The 17190-nt window shown below is 34.7% G+C and overlaps 1 long non-coding RNA gene across 1 annotated transcript in view; it reads right to left on the reverse strand.

Annotated features, from left to right (window-relative positions):
- Nucleotides 1–216: 216 nt before the first annotated feature.
- The window catches only part of LOC132693257 (uncharacterized), a 41907-nt gene continuing 24933 nt past the window's right edge, over nt 217–17190 (reverse strand). The window contains exons 4-5 of the long non-coding RNA XR_013554886.1: nt 12972–13019; nt 217–643 (exon numbers count right to left, since the gene is read on the reverse strand). This is a non-coding gene — a long non-coding RNA (uncharacterized LOC132693257). The remainder of the gene's footprint in view (nt 644–12971; nt 13020–17190) is intronic.

Raw genomic sequence — 17190 nt, forward strand, 5'->3', positions numbered from 1 at the left:
TAGCATGTGTATAGTGATACCAAGGAATTATAGGAGAAATAGACCAATTCCCTTGTAGTTTGGTTTATAAATGAAAATAAACATTTAATAATAATTCTTTCCCATTTTCGGAATAGATTAGGTAAGACAAACAGCAACTATATACATTTTTGACAAAGAATTGTTCATTTATATTGTTTAAAATGCATTATTTAATTACATTTTCAATAACAGGACATAAGTAATATTGACTGGTGGTTATTGATGGAATTGATGAAAGGAGTTCATTTTATGCATTCATTTATCAAATTTGCATTGTTTCCATACTGAGTATGAATCAGTCTGCTAACCTTTCAGGATACAGAAATGAATGGAGCATTATTCTGCCTTAGGAAACTGTAGTCTAATGGGAAATGCTGACTCGAAAATACGAACCATTCAGTACTAAAATAAAAACATAATCCCAAAAGCCCCAGATTCCATAAACAAATATTTTTTTTCATACAGTTTTTCAGTTACCTCCACTTGCAAATGCAAGGAATTTTTAAATAAGGTTCTTCTTTAAAATCACAAAGTTTTTGTCTTTGTTCTTTAGTGTTGCTCTCTTTTGCAATGTCTTGAGCAAATGTATTCCTGTATCAGTTGTCCATTTGCTTTGCTATGCCTAGAACAAGATAAATAAAATGAAGTACTAAATGTGTCAAATTATATATATTAAACATTATTTTACCAAATGAACTAACCTGAAAATTATGAAGTTTGCCTTTTTACTTTTCTTGTATAAGACTTAGATGATTTTAGATATTCTAGGGAATAACTTCTAAAGCTTCTCATCTCTTAAATGGATATACCCCTATTAAATTTAAAATTTGAGCTAATACTTGCTTTATCTTTACATTATTTGTCTACTAGACTATAACAAAATAGAGGTAATAAAGCCAGATTCGTGGTAGAAGGCCCAGGTAGTTTACTATCACATTAGTATGGAAGTTTTCTAACTTTCAGTAGGTGTTTGTTTTCTAAAAGAAAATATAAATTCTTCCAAGAACAAGACACAATCAGTTGAAAAAGCTGTTAAATGTGACAATCATTTTGTTCCAGGAGCAAATGTGGAAAATGGTAGAATCTGAAAACAATAAAACTGTAGTTTTGAGGTCAAGATGATCAGTATTATTTTCTCTTGAGCAACACAGGAAGTAAAAGGGACATTTTTGTTAATTCCATCTGGCTCACAGATGTCATTTGTTGTAAATTTGGAAATACATGAAAACCTTATGGTTAATCTGTTTGGAAACATTCATTTTTATGGCAAGATAAAAGTGGATATTATAGACATGTTTAAAGAGGATATATTTACATGTTTATCAAATCTAAAAATTTGTGTTACTAAATAATAAGTTTTTCAACTAATCATCCTCATATACAAACATATTCAACAAAAAATTTGCCAGTACAAAGAATGATTTTTTGATACAATATTTTTTAAGGAAATTTACTTTTATCACTAAAAGATACATGGAAACATGTAGTGCTTGTGCCAGGGGAAAACCCTTATTCATTTAATAGTGTTCTTGGTAAGTTCTGGCTTAGGGGTAATTTCTTTGGAAATTCTGCTACATTGTCTGTTTCCACTTAAATCTGGCCTCTAAGAAAACATTAAGTAGACATTTGATATTTACCTTTAGAATGTATATAGAATATAACATATTAAAGATTTGGTTTAAAAATGCACAAATTAGACCTTTAAAATAATGTCAATATAGACTGTCATAACACTAAATCTGTAAACACACACACACACACACACACACACACACACACACACAGTTTTCATTCAGTGTCTGGCTTACCACAGCTGTTGTTTTTTGTTTTTGTTTGTTTGTTTGTTTGTTTTGTTTTGTTTTGTTTTGTTTTAAGAGAAAGAGAATGAGAGAGCTAGCGGAGTGAGGGGCAGAGGGAGACGGAGAGAGAGAACCTCAAGCAGGCTCGACACCCAGCACAGAGCCTGACCCAGGGCTTGATCTCATGAGATCACGACCTGAGCTGAAATCAAGAGCCTTATGCTTAATCGACTGAGCCACCCCGGCGGCCCACACACAACAACTTGTGTATGCATTAAAAACAATCTGGCTAATAACATGGTGTGTAAGTGAACTTTAAAGTGGTGCCTCACATTTTTGCGATATAGTCCGCTATTGTCCAGAGCCTAAATTACTGAATTACTCTCCTACTGTTTTTCCTATCAGACATAAATTCTCAAATGTATCTAGGGTCCCTGAAGTACATTATACAGCCTCCTGCAGGTCAGCTAAGAGGGAAGGGTTATAAGTTCAGAAAATACTGCAGAACTAAACAGCTTATGATTTCACCTATAAACTAATAGGCATACAAATATACTTGCTCAGTATCCTATAGAAAGACATGAACCATTGCTTGTGATTTGGGGTCAAGCATCTGTACTGAGATGATAACACTAAGGTCCAGTAAACACAGCAAACACAGTATTACTGTGATATACAAGTTTCTCTTTAAACCAACAACAAGATTCCACTTAATTATGACCTCATTGAAGCTAAGCTATATGTGCCATAGGCAAAAATAGAAGGGAGAAGGATGAGTTAGAGGTGAGGACATGATTAAAAAATGCTTATCCGTCCCTTTCCTGTGCCTTTACAACATGTGAAAGTAATTTGAAATTTTGATTCCACAAATACATCCCATGTTCTTTTAATTTCTTTGATCAATATGTACCACATTTCCTACACAAGGTACATATTGCTAAGATGGCGTCAAGAATTTCATAATTAAGTTTAAATTGGAAGAATTTAAATATGATATCATAAAACTAAACATTAATTCAACTCAACCAAGATAACAGTTTCTCTGAGAATTTTGGTACACATTTTAGGCAATGGTGTCTCTCTCTCTCTCTCTTTTTTTTAGTTTATTTGTTTTGAGACAGAGACAGTGCAAGAGGGGAGGCGCAGAGAGCAAGGAAGAGAGAGAGAGAGAGAGAGAGAGAGAGAGAGAATTCTAAGAAGGCTCCACAATGCTAGCGCAGAGCCAGAAGCAGGGCTCAGGCTCATGACCTGTGAGATCATGACCTGAGCCTTAACCAAGAGTTGGTTGCTTAACCGACCGAGTTACCCAGGTGCCGCTGCAATGGTGTCTCTTTTCACAGATATGAACGTCTTTTGGGGAAAATGAGTGGAAAGTAAGTAAACAGAATAATAGCCAGATGTATCCAAATTGGCTACCAGATCCACTCAGCTGAGACTCAAAAGACCTTAGAAGTCACATACAAGCTTTAAAACTATTCACAATACTGCTTACCCTATGAGACATTTCAACAGCTCACCGTGCAAAATGACCGCAATACTCAATAAAATTTTCTGACACGATGGCTTGGGGCTCCTGGCCTATGACAATTTTTGAGTTTCTGAAACTGACATCTCTACAATCAATTAAAATCAGCATTTGATTTTAGTCATATTTGCTTCCTTCTAGAATTTTGATAGGTATCATAATGCTGTGGTATTGATCAATATGCTATGCCCTGTGTCAATATAAAAAACACAAACATCCATTTAAATTACTTGGAAACGTGTATGAGAACTCATGAAAACATCTCATTCATCTTAACATTTGTGACTAAAGATTTAGCAAATCTATCCTTTTTTGATGAGCATGTATCTTTGCCTAGGAAAATCACATATCCATGTACGATTCTAGTGAAATCACCTATGTTAGAAAAATGTCTGTTTAAGGGTGTTTTTTTGTTTGTTTGTTCGTTCTCTAGTTCCTTGGCTGATCAGGTTGTGTTTATAATGGAAAATCATTTGAATAAAATACGATTTTATTATTCAAATGTGGATCTGGAGCAGATTTATCAGCTGTTTTTCAGAATGTACACCTGCATAGTGTTATGGAATGATAGGTTTTAAAAAGGAGTGCTTTAAAATACATCAGTTTCCTTTATTGCAGTTCCAAGCCTCACTCTTCCCGGTGTGTGTGTTCAGCTGGTTCTCCAAACCTTGGTCACAGTCTCTCTGACCTTGGTTGCCTAGTTACAAAATCCTCTTTGTGATTTGTGAGATGCTTGTCTTGATGGAAAGCAATGGATTTTTTTTTCCTAAAGTAAACTTAAGAGAATTTCTATTTCAGACTAGAACATATTAAAAACAGTATATTTTTTCCAAATTTAGAACTTGTACTTCTTAGGGATTAAAATTATGAACTGGTATTTTTTTTTTGGTCCAATGCTATTTAATATTGCTAACATTTACTTTCTGTTTCTAGAGAACGGCATCTCAGATAGTTAGCACTTCAATCTAAGCTCCTTAAAAAGTGAGAAGACTTTATAAAACATAAGGTATACATATAAGAAGAAGTATGAAATATCATTGCATGTCTTCTAAATACAAATATTTTTAAATGAACCAATAACGTATAAGACACTTACTAGTTTTTCCATTCTATGAGTGAACTTAGAAGAACTATATTTCTAATAACTTTTGATGCTAGAAAATAATCTGTGATGTATATTTCATTGTGTTCATTATCATAGTACTTATCTTTCTGAAGTTCCACATCCTTATGCTAATGTCAAAAAACAGTATTACTTTTCAGATAAGTATTTGTTCAAACTTATACATCCAGCTTCCTCAGATTTTTTTTCCCCAGAAAGTAAGATCCTTTGGTGTATGTATACCAGTAAGCGGTAATTTAATGAGCTTATTAAAAAAACACAAAACTATTAACACTTGCTTGTTGTGAGAGTGTAGGTGTATAATTCTGGAGATGACTTTAAATAGGAGTCCCTGGAAAAACAGCCTAAGGACCACGGTCAGGTTACAAACTCAAAAGTCCGTTATATCATAGATTCAGCTCGCTCCTTGCACACTTGAGCATGTAAGTCCCACTGAAGTTAGTATAATTGGTACCAGCTGTTTAACTGCTGATTCTTTTTTTTTTTTTTTTTTTCATTTTGGACAAGAGCCAACTTGAGTTGAAAGCAATGCCACTAAAAAAAAGGGGGACTGAAGAATGATGCCAATGTATATGTATGTATTTTATTCAAGCCGTCTTCCTCAAGCAGTTCATCGCAAGGCCATGATGATTCAAACACAATAGTGATAATGGACTCTTTGGCTGCTAAAAGGCAGCTGGACTGGTTGAAGCCAAGATGAGTGGGGAAAAAACATTTCACTTTTAAACTTTTTCTTTACGAAAGAATAATTTTCTCTCAACAATATGGCAAATCATTTATTTTCATCTTCCTAATATTTTCTGTAACACAATCTCTGTGAGACCTGTTTGTAGCTAAAGTAACAAATGGGTCCTGAGTCTCCAAATTTTAGCTTCTTTATATACTTTTTTTCTTTCATGAAGGTATTGAGCAAAGATTTTTTTTTTTTTTTTTGCTAGAATCCAAATATCAGACAACATTCCCATAGAGACAATAAAGCATTGTATAGCTGAGATATAGCTCGAAATTCATCTAAGAGGTCTATTGAAATTCATACAACTATTTAATGTTAAATCCTGGATCAACAAAAAAAGTCTCTTAATTCCTAGTTAAGGACCATTCTACTGAATGACATACTGGCCTTCTTACCTATTTTGCCAAGAGTCATTTTTACTTGTATTTTTTTATTTTATTTTATTACTTATGGATGTTATTTATTTATTTATTTATCTATTTACATTTTTTGAGATAGAACATGAGCAGGGGAGGGGCAGAAGGAAAGGGAGTCACAGGGCTCAAATCCAAGACCCTGGGATCATGACCTGAGCTGAAATCAAGAGTTGGATGCTCAACCAACTGAGCCACCTAAGCACACTACTAAATAGTGATCTTTAAATACATATATAGTAGGTTACATATATATATATATATATATATATATATATGCATAATATATAGTATACATATATACATATATATATGTAACCTACTATAAATAAATATATATAGTACATAAACTGTACAATTCAAGGCTAATTAGTGAAATTAAACCAATAAACTAAAATTAAAAAAAAATAAAGCTATAGACGTTTCCTTTTTGGCAAAGAACTTTGAAATGTGCTAAAAGTAGTAGACAGTATGCAGAACGATATCTTCTAAAAGGAGTAATTTGGCAGCACGGTAGTCAAAAATTTAATATTAAGGTCATGAGAAACAATCAGGAAACCATGGCAAGAATGGAAGTGCCTCTCAGAGTGTCACGTTCAGAAGAGAGAATAAAAGAATGTGAGAAAAGTACAGGAAAATGGAAAACTCTGGCTTAAAAAAAAAAAAACTAGATAAAACAAAGGAAGAGTATTAATGCATTGAAAGAGAGTTCATGTTTTGGATAATAAACGTTTATTCATTCAATAAATATTTATTGAACACTTATTGCCAACCAAGCACTCTTCTATTTACTGTGATTTAGAAAAGAGTAGTATAAGGAGTGCCTGGGAGGCTCATTAGGTTGAGCGCCCTACTCTTGATTTCGGCTCAGGTCATGATCCGAGGGTGGTGGGCTCCAACCCCCATCAGGCTTCATGCTAAGCATAGAGCCTGCTTAATATTATCTCTCTCCCTCTGCCCCCCCATTTGTGCTCTCTCTCTTTCTCTCTCTCTCTCTCAAATAATTTTTTTAATTAAAAAACGAAAAAGAGTAATGTGTCACTGATAGAAATGGACAAGATTGCGGTTTCCATCTTTATCATTGATCAACACATTTGTCCTTAAACACCTTTGTTTCAATGATTCTTTCACATTTCTTATGTCTCTGGAATGTCATGAAAAATAGTAAGTATCTAGTGTATAGAGAAATAAATAGAAGGGCCTTGTATGCTAGTAGAATATTTGGTGAATGGGTAATTTGACTACCTTCAAGATAAAATGAATGTCCCTACAAAGTTTTGTGAATTACTCTCTCCCCTCTTTCCAGATCTTGTATAAGTACCTTCTACTTTCTTCATGAATGTGGATCTCACCTCTTTGGTACTTATTTCAAAAAAAACTTGGGGGCGCCTGGGTGGCTTGGTCGGTTAAGCGTCCGACTTCAGCTCAGGTCATGATCTCTCGGTCCGTGAGTTCGAGCCCCGCGTCGGGCTCTGTGCTGACAGCTCAGAGCCTGGAGCCTGCTTCCGATTCTGTGTCTCCCTCTCTCTCTGACCCTCCCCCATTCACTCTCTGTCTCCAAAATAAATAAACGTTAAAAAAAAAAAAAAAAAACAAAAAAAAAAAAAAACAAAAAAAACTTGAATCAGTGTGTGATTTGTGAGTGGGGGAAAACATTAATTCAGTCCTCCCTAACTAGCACTTCCATTAACTAATTAATTGAGTACTTTTACCGAAAAGTTCTTAAAGTTGAAAATAGATTCACAGAGAAAGAAATATTAGCATTTGCCATGTATCCCACCTCTAATTTCTCCCATGACACTGTAGCAGGATATTTTTATGGCCAGATAGGATTGGCTGGTACTGGATACAATGGGGTTTATCTTGGACCATAGATTTATCAGTCGGTGGGACTCCAAATTCATCCATTTGTCAACAGGGAGAAGACAATTAATCTACTCAGAATTCCTCAACCTTGGTACTATTGACATTTGGGGCCAGATAATTTTTGTTGTGAGGGAATGTCTTGTGCACAATAGGATGTTTAGCAGTATCTGTGATCTCTACTTAGTAGATGCCAGCAGCACGCTCCTTGCTGCCCCCCTACCAAAATTGTGACAATGGGTTGTCTCCAGACATTTCCAATGTTCTCTGGGAAAAGCATGCCCTTTTGAGAGGTGCTGGTCTAGCTGGACTGCAGTCCATTATACAATTGGAAGCAATTCAGTTCATAGGGGTCGGACAGGTTGATCTGTGTTCTCAGAGCTCATATGGTGCCTTCCTGCCTCTGTGGATCAAAAGCATACCTTAAGTTTTTATATCAGAAATAAGTCCCCCCCCCCCCCGTGGCTAAAATAGTTTTAAGTCTATTCATTGGAAGCAAGGGATGGATTCTTATTAGTTCAGGGGCTTTGTGTACTTAGTAAGATGAAACTTAACACTACAAAGTAAAATACTTTCACAGTCACTTATTTTTCTGCCAGTAAAGGAATTTTACTTTCTTTGTGATCCCATTGTACAAACTTTATAAAACAAACATAGACTTGTTCTTTTTACTCATCCCACAACTCCAAATGATCACAAATAGTACTTTACATCAATTGATCAAATTTATTTTGAATTCTCAGTTATCAATATGCTGGCCCATACGTACCACGTATGTGCATATCAATTTTGGGTTCTGTTTTGTACTCAAGATTTTAATAATTTGATAATCTATATATGTGTGCTTTATTAAATAATTGCTCATATATTTCAAACAGTAGATACACATTAACTGCTAATTCTTTAGCCGTAAGATATAACATTTATGTTTTGCAATAAAAGTATAAAATACCAGTTTAATGAAAAGAATTCCATATAGCCTTTCTACTGCATCCACAATCAACATTTAACAGAAACATGCATTCTCATCAGATCTTTATATTTCTAGATTTAATCAGGAAGAGAACAAATTAAACCAAGTACTTAGGATAATTGGGACTATAAACAAAAGCAAATCATTTGTTTGCCTGTTTTTTCCCTTAAGCACCGAATAAAAAGATATAAATCTTTTCTATTCTTTAATATATTTTAATGCTGTAATGCTTATCAAAGTCATTTTAATGCCGTGACAGTTGTGAAATTATTCTTTTATAGTAACGATTGGGTTGTAGCTATAAAATAACCCATTGGCTATGTTATCAAGAGCCAAATTTGAATCATTTGGTATTGTCCATTTTTTTTTCTGCCTTAACCTTTCTTCAATTAGTCAATAATATGCACTGAATTTGCAAAGTAAAGCCTACAACTTACCAGTTTCTGATTAGAATTCATCTTTAGGCAATTATGTCATAATAGCTAACCTTTAGAACAGTAAATTTTCTAGAAGCTTTTCAGATGTTTACTATTCTCTCATTTGATATTCTTATAAATGTTCTACCTATCCTGTCTTGAAACAATTTTTTACATAGTTTCAGAGGATTGTACTACAATAAAGAACCTACTAGACTTCTGGTATAGATCTTTTTTCACCAACTACATATATTGTAATCCTCAAGGTCATGAACCATTTCTTTGTATCCCATCCTGTCTTATGCACAGTAGGGACGCAATTAATATTTGTTGATAGTTTACATGATTTATTCATGTGATGATTTTTAAAATCTAGCATTTGATTTTATGCTTCTCTAAGACTGACTGGCAGAAAAGTAGAGGATTTTCAGCAATTGGATTGAGGTCTTATACTGCAGGTGAATTAATTCCACTCATGGCTTCAAGGTACAAGACAGCCTTGTATATTAATATTAACTTTTAAGTGCAATGTATGATATCCTGTAGGTGAACTGAAAACTCAAAGGTGTCTAAGATCCAACTTGCATATGTTGTGCTTATTTATCTGATTTTATTTAGTTTGCTTTCAGGAAATGTGATCATTTCAAAACATGGAAAATGCTCAAGAAGGAAATAGCTTTGTGTATATATTTGGAAATTGAAAATGAAATACCAATCATTAATTTCCTCTAATTAATCAATTTTAAAATTTGAAGAAAAATGTCTGGAATGTTTCACTTCTGCAGGATAGTTTGACTTCCAATTTAAAGCTATATTTGGGAAGAGGAAATTATTTTATTTTCTCTGAAGACAGTCTTTAATTTTTCATTGCAATAATCCTTCTTTCTATGTCACTCCTTGCCTGTTTTTACATATAAACCATTCCTTTTTAGTTCTCTTGGTGAGACTTTGGTATTTTGCCTAAAATATTAGTAGTAGAGGGGTGCCTGGGTGGCTCAGTGGGTAAAGCGTCAGACTTGAGCTCAGGTCATGATCTCGCGGTTCGTGAGGTCGAGCCCTAAATCCGGCTTTTTGCTGACAGCTCTGGAGTCTGGGAGCCTGCTGTGGATTCTGTGTCTCCATCCCTCTTTGTCCTTCCCCAACACATGCTCCCTCCCTCTCTCTCTCTCTCTCTCTGTCTCTCACTCTCTCTGTCCCTCACTCTCTCTCTCTCTCTCTCAAAAATGAATAAACATTAAAAAATAATAAAAATAAATAAATAAAATAGTAGTAGTAGATTTATTCTACTACTTTCTATTCATTCTACTGCTCTGCTTCTGATAAATCATGTGGGCACAATGAAGAGCCAGACATTTGTTTATTGATTCCCATTCAAAATATAAGCATGTTACAATAGATACATAATAATTCACAAATTAAAGGTATTCCTTAGGGTACCACCTTACTACTTATGTGTTATGTATTTTAAAACTCAAGAAAAATGTAAAGGCTTCTAACATTTACTGTGCACCCATCATTTATGGAGTATAATTTAAAAATATATGCTGGTGATTTTTTTAAGCCTGTATCCGGATAGTCACTTGGGAGTTTATAGTCCCAATTCAGTGATGGCCCCATCCCTTCAGGCATTTTGGAAAAGCACTTTTGGAAGTAGTTTTATAGTTTGTGGTATATTTTATTGACTCACCCAGTAGCGCCGGACTTTTATATTTTAAACTTGGATTTCATTTGACAAAAAAGATGGAGCTCATTTGGAACCAAGACTCATGAAAAATGTAAGCGATGGAATTGGGCCATGCCATTTTTAGCCCCCAAAGAGTCTGTGTTTTTAATAGTTCTAAGATTGATTTTTGTTTCTGCATGACTCACATATTTGCAAGAATATACAAGAAGTTTTCCAAATGCTTTGTGTAATGGAATAAATAGACCCTCTCTCAAGATGTTCATTTTAAAGGACAGCACTCCTTTGATGAAGTAAATTTAGGTATGTTTATAAAAAACAATTATTTATAGTCACACATTTCACTTTCACTTAGGAACAATAAAGGGCTATTAGATTGCACAGAGCAGGACCTGGCTTGGAGGGCATTGTATGTCTTGTCAGAGATCTCAAGACAGCCATCCTGAGGTGGGACTACAAAACTGTTGCTATCAATAACTTTTAAACATTTTTTGAAAAACCAAAATACCTTTCCCTGTGCTGTGATCTTCTAACTTGGTTCTCGCTCTTACTAAATTAACTTGTTCAGTGTTACTTGAATTTTTGTAGCCTGGGAATCATTTGGACTTAAACAATCAACATAAGTTAATAATTCCCTGTTTCCCTTGCTATTCTAGTATAGCAAGAACTGGGCATTTGTCCAAGAAAGAAAATGTTGATTATAAATCCAAAACATGAAGGACTACATCTTGGCTTTTCAGTTGCTGCCTTAATTTGGAAGGCGGGCGGGGGGGTGGTGAGAGGGGGGTGTGGAGGGGGAGCAAGTGACATTTTAAAATTGAGTCTAAATATTTGTGGAAAACTCAATAAAAACTGAGTTCCTTGTAGAGAGCCTATGAAACCAGATATAACTGGACAGCTGTCATTTTGTGGAATTTATTTCCATGGAAAATTAGAGCTTCTCTCTAAACCCTTTTTAATTATACATCGTCAGAAAGGGCTTCTTTGTCTCTTGAGGCTGAGCCCATCCTGATGAAGTTTTGAGTCACAGTTCCTTTTGAAGTCTTATTTAAGGTAGCTATTGATCTTAGTGTTTCTCTTTTTAAATTCATGTCCTAGTAATAATAACTGGTACTTCATATAATGCATGTGGTGCTAAAATCCTTCATCAATAAAATTAGAATAAATAAAGCATCATTTTAAAATTCATCCATGCATTCATTTAATGTGTATTTAAGTATCTTTTTTGGTTTGGATGCAATGTTAAAAGTTCAAGCTATAGCTGTAAAACAAAAATAAACTGACTTCATGCCTTTGTGGGCCTCATAGCTTATCAAAATTAAGAAATTACTTCAAAAGATTATTATCCTATTATAAACCATACATCTCAAGTTTATCCAAATTGTCACGTATAGATAAAGAAATCCAATGGTATTCTCATTGATATTATCGCCTTTGAAGTAAGCACTTATAATAATAAGGCATATATGTAAATATTAACTTTAAAGAATTATTTTTCATTATCATCAATTATCAGATTGGGTAACACTCTATATAGTTTTGATAAAAACCAGGCCTATGACTTAATTAAACTTTCATAAATTTAACTTATACCTATAATTTTTGCTCCTTTACACAAATAACACCTAGTATACCAGCCATTTGTTTCATTTTCCCCAACATAAATAAAAGAAACTTTATTTGTACAAAATTGAAGCCAGTATTTGGACTTAATTAATTGACTTCTTTGATAATTAAGACTCTCATTATTTTTAATGTTGCTTATGTGATATAATATACCTATTCTCTACTGATATGCTCTATATTTCCAATATATATATTTTTCCTAACTATGTGTCCTATAAAATAAGTATCCAGAAACCTCTGAAGCAGATCAAATTTTTGAACACAATAAACATTAAGGATTAGGAAAGGTAACTGGTGAAACAGACTTGACCATTTCAAACAATAAATTATTGTAAATTTATTGTGTTTACTAAAAGTAGCTAAAAACTCATAATTATTTTGTGTTTGATTTAACCAATCAAAAAAATTTCATGAGTAAGAATGTTTTTCTGATTATAATTCTAATTTCATGCGGTCATAAAGAAAATTATAGGTTTGTATTTTAATCTAAAAATGGTAAGAGTTGTTTCTAGAAAGGAGCAAAGTTATTTTGTAAAAATAAATCTTTCATTCCTTTTATCTTTTACACTTAAATCCAAAATTAGAATTAATGTCAATATATGATGCTAGATATGTTAAAGATCAGAAAATTAGCAGCACTTGTATTTATTAAATGAGAACTTTTTAAGTTTAATAAACTAGTTTTGTTTAGTTTAATGAACTAAAAAGATTTAGTTCCTAAAACCACATTTAATCACATTTTTTTACTTTTTTTATCACATTTTAAATAAGACTTTTAAATTCAGAATGACTACTCACTCAGTAATGTCATGTACATATGCAGCTCCTTTCGTATCAGAAAAATATCTAAAATTAAGATAGAGATCAGTAAATATTAGAATGACTACTCAATGAAAGATAGATAGAGGATCAGCATGCCACATCCAAATTTGTTTGGCTTTCTGTGCGTAGTTAGAAGTAGCATGAAATTGACCATCAATATAAGAGGTATTGTGAGCTACTAGATTCCTTAAGAAAAAATGCAATTTTTAAGCTGTTATGAAAGACAATGCAATGGGATCCTAACTATGGGATATACTGATAGTGAATCATAAAGTTATATTGAAGGAATTATATATTATAAACTGAAAATAAATAAGCTGTTCTAGGAAATAAATGGTAATTCTATAGTATTGTAGAAATAAGTAGAAAAGAGATTATTTCCCCTGAAATAATTGAGTGATAATAAAAGATAGATACTCTCTATCTCAGAATTATATGGTTATATGGATATGGTGACTGCTTTACATTAAGAGAAACAAACAAAGCAAACCTACCTAAATAATGTACCACAGTTAAAATGTATATCATTTTCCCCTTGAATATATGACTCTGGACTGTTCAAAGGTATTTTCACACCTCCTGATCAAATCCACATTTTAATTTTCACTGATAACTATAATTAAGAAATCTATTTGCCAGGTTATGTAACTTTTCTGCCAAGACATTGCTTATATGCCAACCTAGCATGATATGGGACATTGGATTAATAATCATGCCTGATTAAAAATGATTTGGGTATAAATTATTTTTCTTTTAAGTTAATTGATTTATTTTGAGAGAGAGGAGAGCATTCAAGCAGGAGAGGGGCAGAGAGAGGGAGAGAATCCCAAGCAGGATCCTGCTGTCAGCACAGAGCCTGAAATGGACTCAGTTTCTTTTTTTTTTTTTTTTTTTATTTTTTTTATTTTTTTTATTTTTTAATATATGAAATTTACTGTCAAATTGGTTTCCATACAACACCCAGTGCTCATCCCAAAAGGTGCCCTCCTCAATACCCATCACCCACCCTGCCCTCCCTCCCACCCTGCCCTCCCTCCCACCCCCCATCAACCCTCAGTTTGTTCTCAGTTTTTAACAGTCTCTAATGCTTTGGCTCTCTCCCACTCTAACCTCTTTTTTTTTTTTTTTTTTTTTTTTTTTCCTTCCCCTCCCCCATGGGTTTCTGTTATGTTTCTCAGGATCCACATAAGAGTGAAACCATATGGTATCTGTCTTTCTCTGTATGGCTTATTTCACTTAGCATCACACTCTCCAGTTCCATCCATGTTGCTACAAAAGGCCATATTTCATTTTTTCTCATTGCCACGTAGTATTCCATTGTGTATATAAACCACAATTTCTTTATCCATTCATCAGTTGATGGACATTTAGGCTCTTTCCATAATTTGGCTATTGTTGAGAGTGCCGCTATAAACATTGGGGTACAGGTGCCCCTATGCATCAGTACTCCTGTATCCCTTGGATAAATTCCTAGCAGTGCTATTGCTGGGTCATAGGGTAGGTGTATTTTTAATTTTCTGAGGAACCTCCACACTGCTTTCCAGAGCGGCTGCACCAATTTGCATTCCCACCAACAGTGCAAGAGGGTTCCTGTTTCTCCACATCCTCTCCAGCATCTATAGTCTCCTGATTTCTTCATTTTGGCCACTCTGACTGGCGTGAGGTGGTATCTGAGTGTGGTTTTGATTTGTATTTCCCTGATAAGGAGCGACGTTGAACATCTTTTCATGTGCCTGTTGGCCATCCGGATGTCTTCTTTAGAGAAGTGTCTATTCATGTTTTCTGCCCATTTCTTCACTGGGTTATTTGTTTTTCGGGTGTGGAGTTTGATGAGCTCTTTATAGATTTTGGATACTAGCCCTTTGTCCGATGTGTCATTTGCAAATATCTTTTCCCATTCCGTTGGTTGCCTTTTAGTTTTGTTGGTTGTTTCCTTTGCTGTGCAGAAGCTTTTTATCTTCATAAGGTCCCAGTAATTCACTTTTGCTTTTAATTCCCTTGCCTTTGGGGATGTGCCGAGTAAGAGATTGCTACGGCTGAGGTCAGAGAGGTCTTTTCCTGCTTTCTCCTCTAAGGTTTTGATGGTTTCCTGTCTCACATTCAGGTCCTTTATCCATTTTGAGTTTATTTTTGTGAATGGTGTGAGAAAGTGGTCTAGTTTCAACCTTCTGCATGTTGCTGTCCAGTTCTCCCAGCACCATTTGTTAAAGAGACTGTCTTTTTTCCATTGGATGTTCTTTCCTGCTTTGTCAAAGATGAGTTGGCCATACGTTTGTGGGTCTAGTTCTGGGGTTTCTATTCTATTCCATTGGTCTATGTGTCTGTTTTTATGCCAATACCATGCTGTCTTGATGATGACAGCTTTGTAGTAGAGGCTAAAGTCTGGGATTGTGATGCCTCCTGCTTTGGTCTTCTTCTTCAAAATTACTTTGGCTATTCGGGGCCTTTTGTGGTTCCATATGAATTTTAGGATTGCTTGTTCTAGTTTCGAGAAGAAAAGGGAGATGACCCAAATAGATAAAATCATGAATGAAAATGGAATGATTACAACCAATCCCTCAGAGATACAAACAATTATCAGGGAATACTATGAAAAATTATATGCCAGCAAATTGGGCAACCTGGAAGAAATGGACAAATTTCTAAACACCCACACTCTTCCAAAACTCAATCAGGAGGAAATAGAAAGCTTGAACAGACCCATAACCAGCGAAGAAATTGAATCGGTTATCAAAAATCTCCCAACAAATAAGAGTCCAGGACCAGATGGCTTCCCAGGGGAGTTCTACCAGACATTTAAAGCAGAGATAATACCTATCCTTCTCAAGCTATTCCAAGAAATAGAAAGGGAAGGAAAACTTCCAGACTCATTCTATGAAGCCAGTATTACTTTGATTCCTAAACCAGACAGAGACCCAGTAAAAAAAGAGAACTACAGGCCAATATCCCTGATGAATATGGATGCAAAAATTCTTAATAAGATACTAGCTAATCGAATTCAACAGCATATAAAAAGAATTATTCACCATGATCAAGTGGGATTCATTCCTGGGATGCAGGGCTGGTTCAACATTCGCAAATCGATCAACGTGATACATCACATTAACAAAAAAAAAGAGAAGAACCATATGATCCTGTCAATCGATGCAGAAAAGGCCTTTGACAAAATCCAGCACCCTTTCTTAATAAAAACCCTTGAGAAAGTCGGGATAGAAGGAACATACTTAAAGATCATAAAGGCCATTTATGAAAAGCCCACAGCTAACATCATCCTCAACGGGGAAAAACTGAGAGCTTTTTCCCTGAGATCAGGAACACGACAGAGATGCCCACTGTCACCGCTGCTGTTTAATATAGTGCTGGAAGTTCTAGCATCAGCAATCAGACAACAAAAGGAAATCAAAGGCATCAAAATTGGCAAAGATGAAGTCAAGCTTTCGCTTTTTGCAGATGACATGATATTATACATGGAAAATCCGATAGACTCCACCAAAAGTCTGCTAGAACTGATACATGAATTCAGCAAAGTTGCAGGATACAAAATCAACGTGCAGAAATCAGTTGCATTCTTATACACTAACAATGAAGCAACAGAAAGACAAATGAAGAAACTGATCCCATTCACAATTGCACCAAGAAGCATAAAATACCTAGGAATAAATCTAACCAAAGATGTAAAAGATCTGTATGCTGAAAACTATAGAAAGCTTATGCAGGTAATTGAAGAAGATATAAAAAAATGGAAAGACATTCCCTGCTCATGGATTGGAAGAATAAATATTGTCAAAATGTCAATACTACCCAAAGCTATCTACACATTCAATGCAATCCCTATCAAAATTGCACCAGCATTCTTCTCGAAACTAGGACTCAGTTTCAAGAACTGCGAGATCGTGACCTGAGCTGAGGTCAAGACTCTCTCAACCGACTGAGCCAACCAGATGCCCCTACTTGAGTGAATTAATGAATTCCTTTTTTAAAACTGTTTTAAATGTTTTTATTTTTTATTTGTGTGAGAGAGAGAGACAGAGAGAGAGTGCATGTACATGCATAAATTGGGGAGAGGCAGAGAGAGGGAGACAGAATCTGAAGGAAGCTCCAGGCTCTGAACTGTCAGCACAGAGCTCAAAGAGGGGCTTGAACCTATGAACTGGGAGTTCATGACCTGAGCTGAAGTTGGACCTTAACCAACTGA

The sequence above is a fragment of the Panthera onca genome, chromosome B1 (assembly GCF_046562875.1).
Source record: "Panthera onca isolate mPanOnc1 chromosome B1, mPanOnc1 haplotype 2, whole genome shotgun sequence".
Lineage (NCBI taxonomy): Eukaryota > Metazoa > Chordata > Mammalia > Carnivora > Felidae > Panthera > Panthera onca.